This window comes from Hibiscus syriacus, unplaced genomic scaffold (assembly GCF_006381635.1).
Source record: "Hibiscus syriacus cultivar Baekdansim isolate YM2019G1 unplaced genomic scaffold, ASM638163v2 tig00112737_pilon, whole genome shotgun sequence".
NCBI lineage: Eukaryota > Viridiplantae > Streptophyta > Magnoliopsida > Malvales > Malvaceae > Hibiscus > Hibiscus syriacus.
The window spans coordinates 1,289,168-1,298,557 of record NW_024063391.1 but is presented as its reverse complement, the minus strand read 5'-3'; the positions used below and the strand labels follow the sequence as shown (position 1 = coordinate 1,298,557).

At 32.6% G+C, this 9,390-nt stretch overlaps 1 long non-coding RNA gene across 1 annotated transcript; it reads right to left on the bottom strand.

The window, feature by feature from the left end:
* Nucleotides 1-1,773: 1,773 nt before the first annotated feature.
* On the bottom strand, nucleotides 1,774-9,141 carry LOC120182735. The gene is made up of 3 exons (XR_005521861.1): nucleotides 9,126-9,141; nucleotides 8,269-8,281; nucleotides 1,774-1,899 (listed from the first exon to the last, which is right to left on the bottom strand). It is a non-coding gene; the product is annotated as an uncharacterized LOC120182735 (long non-coding RNA).
* Between the last annotated feature and the right edge of the window lie 249 nt (nucleotides 9,142-9,390).

The window sequence follows — 9,390 nt, the reverse complement described above, 5'->3', positions numbered from 1 at the left end:
ATATAGAAAATAAAAAATATAAAAAAATAGCCAAATGAAGATAATTAATATATATATATATATATATATATATATAAAAATATGCATGTAATATCAAAAGACTATTATAAAAGAAAAGCTAAATTTGGGGTCAAATTTGAAAGACAATTAACGTTGATATTGTATTAGAGGGTCAAAATGAATGTTCTAACTTTAAGCTTTTCTTCTCTATTTTTCGAAAATCCAAATAATTTTCTAAGATCGGGCCTCGGGATTACTAGATCTACAAAATAGATCTTTAAAAAATCTTCACATTCATCGGCCAAAAATGATTTTATTTGGGTTTGACTCGAGCAAAAATAATGGAGAAACACACATGCAAAGACTTAAAGCGATAAAGGTACAAGTTTTTACCTTTTCTACTTATTTTCCTCTTCGAGAATCACCTTTTTTGCTCTGATTTGCTAATAATTTCTGTTGTTTATTTCGTATATCGTCTGTTACAAATGGGGAGGATTACATGTATTTATAGTGAAAAAAAACTAACTAACAATAGAATCCTAATGCAACTAGACTCCTTGCTCGGTTGTTGCACGTTTGTTGATGTGATTGTTGCTTTAAAAAATATGGTGGTGGAAGAATCCTCTTAGGAGAGGAACTCTTGTTAGCTCTACCTTTTAAGAAAATTGGTGTCTACATGATGAGAGGCCCGACAGTGTTGATGACAAAGTTAGACAAAAGGAAATGAGAAAGGGTATTGATTTGGCTACCACGCTTGAACGTATAGAGAAAAACTTTGTCATTATTGATCCCAGGTGCCTGATAATCCCATTGTAAGACTTTTGAACTCTAGCTTTTATGATTTTTAATGGTGAATCATGCAAATTGGAGATTAACTTGTAAGAAACTAGATGATTCTACTTGTCTTGGTGTTCAGATCTTTGCCTCTTATAGCTTCTTGGAGCTAACAGAGTACAGTCGTGAGGAAATCCTGGGCAGAAATTGCAGGTATGCCTTAACAAGAAATTCCACTCATAATCTGATAGCATAAAGGTTTGAAAAACTGGTAAAGAATGAACGTAAACCATAGCCTTTCTTGGCTGATGTTTAGCCAAAATATTTGAACTAATAATGCAATTCACTTCATTTAATTTTGTGCGGTGTTAAACCTTTATAGGTTTCTTCAAGGCCCTGAAATTGATCCGGCTACTGTAAGGAAGATTCGAAAGGCAATCGATAACCAGACGAAGTAACTGTGCAGCTCATACTACACCATGAGTGGTATGGTTATTAACATTTTTCAAGTTCCAACACCCTGGAATTGCTTAAATATGAGAATAATCTTCATTTTCCCGATTCATGTCATGAATGTAATGTTGTTGTCTTTCAGTATTTAAGGAGTTTATCTTCCTAGACCTTTAATTATTTAAAGATTTCTGTACAAATTTCAGGCAAGAAATTCTGGAACCTGTTCCATCTACAGCCTATGCGTGATTAGAAGGTAAAATCCTCTAAATGTTCAGGGTGGAATATGGATGTTTCATCTTGCCATATAACTCCATCTCTATATATTTATTATATAAATATTTTTTAAAACCCTCAGTTGAACCGTTTCGTCTTGGGATTTCCGTGTTTGACAAAAAATAAAAATAAATAAAAATAAAAATAGAAGTCTAAGGTTCAAGGAAATAGAACTGGGCTGAACCGGATAAAATGAGTCGGTTAGGGCAGTTGCTGTTGCGTAGAGAATATAAATAAACAAGAGACATATGAAGAGAGCGACTTTAGTGAGTAAAAGAAGAAAAATAAGCATTAGAAGAGGGCTCTCTCTTGGTGGAGCTTACCCCCCAATTTATCCTTTACGATTCCATTATCAAACCATTAAAGGTATTTTTCAGATCTAACCCCACTCTTTTTTTCCTATTCTGTAATGTCAAAATTTATTTAGTCAAAATATTTTCTCAAATAACAAATTATGACAAATTTAAATAGTTATAATAACAAATTTTAATAAATATTAATTCATCAATATAAAAAATTAAGACAAATAATATTCTTTCACAATAACAAATTGTAACAAATTTATTTAGTTACAATAACATAGTAAATTTTGCCAAAATAAAAATTTATGCCAAATTTATTTTGTCACAATATTTTGTCAAAATAAAAAATTCTAATAAATTTATTTAATCAAAATAATAATTTATAACAAATATTAATTTCTCATCATAAAAAATTGTGACAAGTAATATTCTCACAATAAAAAATTATAATAAAATGATTTAGTCATAATAACACGTTAAATTTAGTCAAAGTAAAAAGTTATGTCAAATTTATTTCGTCATAATATTTTGTCAAAATAAAAAATTGTGACAAATTTATTTAATTAAAATAACAATTTATAACAAATATTAATTTCTCATTATAAAAATAAAAAATTGTGACAAAAAATATTCTTTCACAATAACAAATTGTAACAAAATTATTTTGTCACAGTAAAAAGTTATAAAAATATTTAGTGACGAAATAAAAGTAGTGAGAAAATAAATTTTGTTGTAATATATATTTTTGTCACAAAATTTTTTTTTATTTGATGTTATAATTTAACTTAATTGTGATGAAATTTACTTTTTATGATAAAATAATTATTTTATTTTAACAAATATTTTGTTTCTGTAAGTTACATTTCGTGACAAATAACAACCGCGATAAAATAATTTTTGTTGCCTTATGTATTTTCGTCACAAAAACCCTTTATATTTGATATTTAAATATAAGTTAATTATGACAAAATGTATTTCTCGTGACGAAATAGTTAATTGATTGTGAAAAATATTTTATTGCAATAAGTTAATTATAGTAACGAAATTTCATTGTTACAATAAATATTATATAATGGTAACGAACACGGTTTTGTCACAATATACTTTACATGACAAGGTTGTTCTAACAAACATGGTAACAAATAAAATTGGTCAAAATAAATATATCGTGACAAATTTAATACTTTTAGTGATAAATAATTTTGTTAAAACAATCGAAATTTCTTGTAGTGAATTTCAGCTGCTCGATTGTGACGTTCAAGTGGGTCTTTTTTTCAATTCATCACATTTATCGTGCTAAGCGGGTTGACTCACCCGCTCAATGGTTGGACCGACGGTCTACATCTGTTTCAACTCACGGTGGCTCTCACCCTGTTCAAGATTCTCACGGCGTTGGTCTCGTGCACCACCTCCATTATGCTTATTACCCTTGCTTCTCAAGGTCAAGGTGAGGGAGTTTGTGTCGTGGAAACGAGATCGGTGCACATGTCCGAATGCTAACTCGAGAAATCCAAAAATTGTTGGATCGACATACCGTTTTGTACACGACAATTGTGTAGTTGTCCAAGACATTATGTTTCCAGAATTGTGTTGTATGGATGCCTAATGGGATCAAGACCGAGATGAACTTGACACATTAACTCAATATAAGAAATCGTTCATGTAATTTTGTGATTCTGATTTCGGATCGGGATGTCATGAGGATTAAACAAAATGATGAAGTGAACATTCTTGATTTTGACTCGGTTCTTGCCACTACTAGCAATGGAAGGTATAGTGAACCAGGACCAGTGGTTGTAATTCAAATGCCAATGCTTTGAGTGAAGAAGAAGAAAAGAAGAAGAAGAGCCGGTCAAAATGGTCCAGCTATGGCGGTCAACGATCTAACTCGTTAGATAACGGGCCAACTGTGTTTTTTGTTACGCCTATTAACGGTTGTTAACTTCGAGTGGTCATTTTGTAACAAACGATAACGTTAGTGACCGATTTGTGACTTTATATATATATATATATATATATATATTATGAAATTATTAATAAAAATTTAAAGTTATTACTTAAGTTAAAAAATTAATTTAACTATTATATATAAAAATATTGTTAATTTATTATAATTTTTTTTAATATATATAAAAAAATATTGTTAAATTTATTAAATAATTTATTTTTTAATATATATATATATATATATATATATGAAATTATTAGTAAAAATTAAAATTATTATTTAAGTTAAAAAATAATTTTATTATTATAACAGTAAACAGAAACAACTAATTAGGCTCCATAAAGTCTCTGTAATAACGAAGCAACCTCCTTTAGTGATTTAGAGAAAAGAGTAGCACCGATGGGAGTACCTCGCCCTAAAGCTGCGAACCTATATATATTTATTGTTAATTTTATTAAATAATTTCATATATTTGTTAATAAAAATAAACTGAATTAATATATCATTAAAAGAAAGTTAGAAGTATTTTTTTTTAAATTTTCTTTTGTCATTCATTATAGTATATTGTATTTTAAATGTTATATTTCATAACCGAGAAGTAGGTATAACATAACAGTTTAGGTGCTGATAAATATCCCAAGGGACAGTCTTGAATCGCGCTTCCCCCATCTTGTGTGATATCTCTTCTTATTATTAATTTTCTACTCAATCTGATTGGGTGGAAAATAAAATAATTAAATTAAAAATACTCTTTATTCATGTATTTTGACACATGTCATAATTTGATTGGAGGATTAAATTTATTAAATTAAATTTAAAATTAGTAGAAGATTGATAGAATACATAAATATTGAGGACTAAATGTATAATTATATATTAATTACCACGTCAGCACTTCCGGCTATTGTTAACAACAGGTGGTTTGATTGATAATAATTAGATAATTTGATTGACAAAATTAAAAGATCGATGGTAAAAAATAAAATGACTAAATAATTAAATGATTAATATACACTTTTTCCCCTTTTAAAAAATTAACTAATCAAAATAAAATTATAAAAATAATTTGGTAACTAAATACAAAGCTTACATTTATTAATATATTAAAGTATGTAATCTTGTGAGTGCGATCATAACAGCACTAATGCACCGGAATTCATCAGACTCCACAGTTAAACATGTTTGGGCTAAATTAGTATTAGTATGGGTGACTATCTAAGAAATCCTCGTGTTACACCCCTCATATTAGATACAAATATTATATTCCTTCACTCATAATTTGTCTCGATTTGGATTTAAGAAGATTACACCCATTATTAGATCAAAATACGTTAAATTCATACAATTAACATGAGCATGGGAATTTTCCTAGCCGATTGATGAGTCTGAATTTTCTTTGTTCATTATCTCACTGATTAAGAATGTAAATCAATAGCCAATGAATTCTTCAAGATCCGGAGAACAACAAAATCTTGGAGAAAAGCATTGTGTCCAATCCCTGGACAAAAGAATTTGACCAAGAATTTGCAAGATACATCCATGTAGGATGTAACATCCACCCAACCTAGAAAAAATAGCCAAGAGAATCCCAAAAGAGGGGTGACCAGAATATCATATGTTGCTTCGGTCGCTAATACCAATACCAATGGAAAGACCATAGGTGCTAAGTTCCTGGAGGAGGAGATTGTTTTCCAAGAGGGTGATGCCAAGATTGATACTAGCGGCCCTTACCTAAAGATAGATTTTAAAATCGGGTACATGATATAATTGATCGCAATATGAAGCTCACGGTTATAGTTCGTCTATTGGGAAGAAAGATTGGCTACAATGCTCTAGTTAATGAATTCACCTATTATGGAAGTGGTTGGAAATATACCATAGTCGACCTTGAAAACGATAATTACTTGGTTTTGGACAAAGAAGAAGATTACACCAAGGCCCTTACCGAAGGCCCTTAGGACTATTTTCGGAAGTTACCTCACCGTACAACCATGGAGTAGAGGTTTCTCAACAAATGAAAGTCACTCTTCACGCCTTACAGGTACTATACCAACACACTACTGAGAACTATTGCTAAAATGATAGGGAAAATTGTGATCCTCTCCTATAGAATTGTACTGAAATGCCCTCAAAAATGATAGGTACTATACCAACACACTACGAAATAATGTACTGAAATTTCTAAACAAGATACTTACAATAGAAGAAACCATATAGTGATTTTTATTAGAGGAAAGATAAAGAATAAAGAAACAAACGAGCATAGAAAAGACAAGGGTGGGGAGAGAGAAACCCATCAAAATGAAAAAGCCAAGAGACCATAAAATACATGATAACCCTGCTCTAAAGGATTGGATACAAACCTTATCATCCCAAAGTGAAGACACTGTCCATTTGGAATGAGATAACACAAAAGGAATACATGTACACCGATATCTAGGAATACGTTGAATGTGGGAGAGACCATTGATAGTTTAGAATGATGATGAGACTCGTGGGGGTATCAAACCCGCATCCATTAATTTCTTTTATGTTGTCTACTATTATTTTTGGAATACCCAAGGAGTGGTAAATCCGAAATTCATGAACAGCTTAAAGAGATTTTAAAACGGAGAATCCCAAAATTGTTGCCCTTTTTAAGACCATAACTAGTGGAAATAGGGCTGGCAAAATCGTTGGTAAACTAGGTTTTGAAAACTTATTTCAAATCGAAGCGTAAGGGTTTAGTGGATGCTTTGGTACAACTCAATCGTTGTTGAGATCCTCCAGATTTCCAATCAGTATTTGCATATGAAATTCAAACTTAACAGTGGTATGAGATGCTATTTTATTACTGCACTTTACGCAAGCCCCAACATTTCTATTAGGAACCATATTTGGCCTCTTTTATCTAGTTAAACCCAGGTGATGCTGAGGCCTGGATTTTGAGAGGCGACTTTAATGGCACCTTAAGGACTGAGGATAGGCATGGAGGACATGGTCAGAATAATGGAGGCAGGAAGCACTTTAATGATTTCATTTTTAACAATAGTCTCACTGACTATCCTACTAGGGGTAAAATTTTACTTGGAGAAGGTGAAACCTTTGGAAGAGACTTGAATGGGGCCTTATGAATGATAAATGGGTGAATTTGTATCCAACTTCTAAAATTCTACATTTGGACAAAATTGGTTCTGATCACAATCTGCTCGTTCTCCAGATTGATGGGGATTCGATCAAAAGATAGAGGTGGATTCGTATGATAGTTGCATGGATGAACCATCCCAATATCAATGAATTCTTTAGCGAAGGAAATAGGGCTGGCAAAATCGTTGGTAAACTAGGTTTCGAAAACTTATTTCAAATTGAAGCGTAAGGGTTTAGTGGATGCTTTGGTACAACTCAATCGTTGTTGAGATCCTCCAGATTTCCAATCAGTATTTGCATATGAAATTCAAACTTAACAGTGGTATGAGATGCTATTTATTACTGCAGTTTACGCAAGCCCCAACATTTCTATTAGGAACCATATTTGGCCTCTTCTATCTAGTTAAACCCAGGTGATGCTGAGCCTGGATTTTGAGAGGCGACTTTAATGGCACCTTAAGGACTGAGGATAGGCATGGAGGACATGGTCAGAATAATGGAGGCAGGAAGCACTTTAATGATTTCATTTTTAACAATAGTCTCACTGACTATCCTACTAGGGGTAAAATTTACTTGGAGAAGGTGAAACCTTTGGAAGAGACTTGATTGGGGCCTTATGAATGATAAATGGGTGAATTTGTATCCAACTTCTAAAATTCTACATTTGGACAAAATTGGTTCTGATCACAATCTGCTCGTTCTCCATTGATGGGGATTCGATCAAAAGATAGAGGTGGATTCGTATGATAGTTGCATGGATGAACCATCCCAATCATGAATTCTTTAGCGAAATCTGAAATAAAGATGAAGATATAGCAATCAATACTGAAAGTTTATGAAAAGGTACATTAGTGGAATCGCGAAACTTTGGCTTAATTGGAACAAGAAAAAGAGGATTCTGGCCAAATTGAGACGGATCGATAAAGCTTACAAAAGTTTATTCAGAAAAGCTGGTAAATCTTGAAAAGGAGTTGAAATTAGATCTGGAAGAAACTCTTAATCAGAAGAACTGCTTTGGTTCCAACGGGCTCGAAATAAATGGATTTATCTAGGGCATAGTATAAAATAGCGGTTTGTGGCATCTGTCACGGTTACGGTGTCGCGGTTGCGGATGGTGCGGACGTTACGTAATGTGTTGCGGCTGTCGAGGGCGTGATTTCTTCTTCAAAATCACAATACCTTTAAAATTTTATCACGTTGCGTTAATATTATGTCGCGGTGACCTTTAAAACCGTTTCGATGCAGCCATTACAATGCGTTACGGCCGTAATTTAATGCCATGTCTAGGGGACAAAATACAAATTATTTTCGCAAGTGCATGACTACCAGGCAATACAAAAAATTAATCACAACACTTAACATTTCTCCGGGTATTCTATACACAGATCAGACTTGTTGTGGAGTACTTAAGATATTTACTACAACTATAACTGAAGAGAGACCCTATAAATGTAGAGGACAGTTCCTAAAAATTAAGACTGAGAGCCCTGAAAATTTGGAAGCTACTGTGACTAATGCTGAATTAAAGAGGTAGTTTTCGATATGGGTCCCCTTAAAGCCTCGGAGATAGATGGGTTACAAGCATTGTTTACCAAAAAATAGGATCTCGTCGGTGGAAACGTTTGTTAACTGATGAAGAAAATCACGAGGAGCAGAAAACGTGATGATCTATATCAATAGAACATTAATTGTCCTTATCCCGAAAATCAGCAACCCCTCACTCATATCGCATTTTAGATCTATTAACCTCTGCTAAGTTACATACAAAATACTCACAAATAACAAGGCAAGCTTCATTCCAGAAGATCTGTAATGGAGAACATTGTCCTTGTTCAAGAAGCCATTAATTCAATGCCCACCAAAAGAAGGGGAGGAAGGGTGGACGACAATCAAGATAGACTTGGAAAAAGCCTATGATCGAATAGAATGGGATTTCATCGAAGACACTCTTAAAGATTTTTGTATACCCGATTCGTTAAGGAAGGTCATTGCGGGCGTATTAGGACTGTTACGACACAAATCCTTTGGAATGGCACACAAAACCGAGAGTTTAAACCCACAGACATCCTACAAGGAGACCCATTGTCACCTTACTTGTTTATCCTTTGCATGGAGAGACTAGGGCAAACTATCAAGTTGGAAACTATAAAGGGAAGTTGGAAAGCTATTAAATTTTAAAAAAAAATAAATGGTTATGGCCTTTCTCACTTAACTTTTGTTGACGACTGTAGACACTAAATTTTTGTCACATTTTCATTTTTTATTTTATTATTATTATTATTATTATTATTATAATTATAATTATTCTTATAATTATAATTATTATTTTATTAGTATTATATTAATAAATATTTTATTACATTACAGGCCCAAACTCGAGGCCATTTTTCACCAAACTGAGGCCGTTTTACAACAAACCCACCAGACCCGAGAAACCTTAACCCTTCTAGGGTTTCTGAAGCTTCCAGCCAACGGTCCAGATTCATCCACGTCGCGCCTCAGCTGCTAACGCTC